The sequence below is a fragment of the Herpailurus yagouaroundi genome, unplaced genomic scaffold (genome assembly GCF_014898765.1).
Source record: "Herpailurus yagouaroundi ecotype Mexico unplaced genomic scaffold, PumYag 88246, whole genome shotgun sequence".
NCBI lineage: Eukaryota > Metazoa > Chordata > Mammalia > Carnivora > Felidae > Herpailurus > Herpailurus yagouaroundi.
Window position 1 is genome coordinate 5323 of NW_024421275.1, and position 2661 is coordinate 7983.

The following is a 2661-nucleotide window of genomic DNA, read 5'->3' on the forward strand; positions in this document are numbered from 1 at the left end:
AAAGTTCACCGTTTTTCCCTTTGCCCATCTGAGGGCCTGGGCTAGAGTTATCAGCTCTGCTCTTTGGGCAGAAGTGTCATGCTCAAGGGCTCGGGCCCAGATAACCTGGTCCTGAGTCACTACAGCTGCACCTGCATATCTGACTCCATTTTTGACAAAACTGCTGCCATCAGTGAACAGCTCAAAGTCTGCCTTAGGCAGGGGCTGATCCCTTAAGTCTTCCCTTAGCCCCAAAAGGGTACTTACGGTTTCCAAGCAGTCATGGAGCGAGTCCCAAACTCACTATCAGGTAACAACGTGGCTGGGTTTAAGGCTTCTGTCTTTAAGGTGATTCGTGGAGGGTCTAGCAGTGACACCTGGTATTGGATGATTCCTACCTTGGAAATCCACCAGTCCGGCCGGGAGTGCAACAAGGAAGCCACCGCATGAGGCCCTATAATTTGGAGGTCTTGCCCAAGTGTCAACTTGGAGGCCTCCTTAACAAGCACAGCTGTCGTGGCAACTGCCCTAAGGCAGCTGGGCCATCCCGTAGCGACTGAATCTTGTCGTTGGATAAATAGGCCATGGATCACTTCCAAGGGCCCAAAGTTTGAGTGAGGACTCCCTTTGCAATTCCCCGTACCTCATGTACAAACAATTGGAAAGGCTTGGTAATGTCTGGTAAGGCTAGGGCTGGGGCCTGGGTAAGTGAAGTCTTGATTTGTTCAAAAGCTTTATTTTCTTCTTCTCCCCAGACCAGCTCAGTTCCTTCTCCCCCCCCCCCCCCCCGCCCCGGCCCCAGTAGCAGAATACAGGGGTTTTGCCATTTCAGTGAAACCAGGTATCCAGAGGCGGCAATACACAGAGGCCCCTAGGAACCCCCTGATCTGCCTTTTAGTTTTAGGTTTAGGGATGTTTAGCATAGCTTGGATTCTTTCCGGCCCCAGCGATCACTTACCTTCACGCAGTTGGTAGCCCAAGTATATTACAGAGCCCAAGCAAATCTGCACCTTCTTTGCAGAGACTTTATATCCCAGGACGTCTAATTCTCTTAGCAGGTCCTCTGTAGACGTTTTGCAGCTCTCTAAGGAGTCAGCGGCTAGGAGCAAGTCATCTACATATTGTAACAGCATAACATCTGGGTGGCTCTCCTGGTAGGGGATCAAATCCCTTCCAAGAGCCTCATCAAAAGAATAGGGGAGTTTTTAAACCCTTGGGGCAGTCGAGTCCAGGTTAACTGTCCGTTGTAGGTCCCATCTGGGTCTGTCCATTCAAAGGCAGAAATAGGCTGACTGAGCTTTGCAATCGGCAAAGCAAAGAATGCATCTTTTAAGTCCAGGATGGAGTAAAGGAGGTAATTTGGTGAGAGTTCACTCAGGAGAGTATAGAGGTTGGGGACTGTAGGATGAATTGTCTCAACCCTTTTTGTTAACTTCTCTGAGGTCTTGTACCGGACTATACTCTGAAGTCCCAGATTTTGGGACAGGAAGCAAGGGGAGTATTCCAGAGGGAATGGCATGGCACTAGGATCCCAGCTTCTCGCAAGCGGTTGATGTGTTTGGCAATTCCCTCCCTCGCTTGCTGGCTGATGGGATATTGCCTCACCCGGATTGGGGTGGCTGTGGCAGCTAGCTAGATCACTAGTGGCACTTGTTGAATGGCTAGCCCAGGGGGCTTAGTTTCAGCCCAAACTGTAGGAATTGTCTCTTTCCATTTTTCTATTAATGGAGAGGATTTCCACTCTGGTTTTTCCTAGTAGATATTCCTCTGATATCAGACAGGTAACTAAAATGGCAGGTGGCTGTAGGTTTAAATCTATAGTATCCCTGGTAAAGGAAATTTGGGCCTTAAGCTTGTGCAGTAGATCTCTCCCCAGAAGGGAAAATGGGCAATCAGGTATAAGCACAAAAGAATAACAGTTCTTGAGCTAGGTCAGTGATTCGGGCAAGGGTCTGTGGGTAGCCTTGTGTCTGTCCTGTGACTCTCTGTATGTATACTTTTTCTTTAATCACAGGTCCTAAGGGTTCTTTAAGAATGGAATACATAGCCCCAGTGTCAACCAGGAATCTGGTTTCTTTCCTTTCTATGCTGAGGGTAACCGCAGGCTCCCGGGGATCCAGGGAAAGAGGGGAGCTGTGGTGACGTCATTGTTCCTGGGCGACCAGGATGGGTGGTTATGAGGTTTTGGCTTTTTCTTGGGGCATTCGTTCTTTCAGTGTCCCTCTTCCTTGCAATAAGCACATTGATTTTTTCCTAAAGTTGAGCGGGGTCTCTTTTGTTGGGTTTGAGGCTTCCCCAATCCTTTAGAGTGGGTGGGGGGCTTCCCCCCCATGCTGCCATGAATACCTTCCCTATTTCCTTCCCCTGCATAATGGCTGGGCTGTCTCTACTCTGGAAAACTCGCTGAGCTATTTCTACCAGTTCAGAGATTACCTTTCCTTCAAATCCCTCTAATTTCTGAAGCTTTTTATGGATGTCTGGGGCCAACTGAGAAACGAAAGTCCTATTAATGGTTTTCGGTACTCTATTGCTTCGGGGTCAATAGGAGAATATAAGCAATAAGCCTGGTAAAGCCTTTCTAGGAAGGCTGCAGGTGACTCATTCGGTCCTTGGACCATGTCATAAATCTTTGTCAGATTGGTGGGTTTTTGTGCCGCTGCACAAAGCCTTTGTAACAGAATC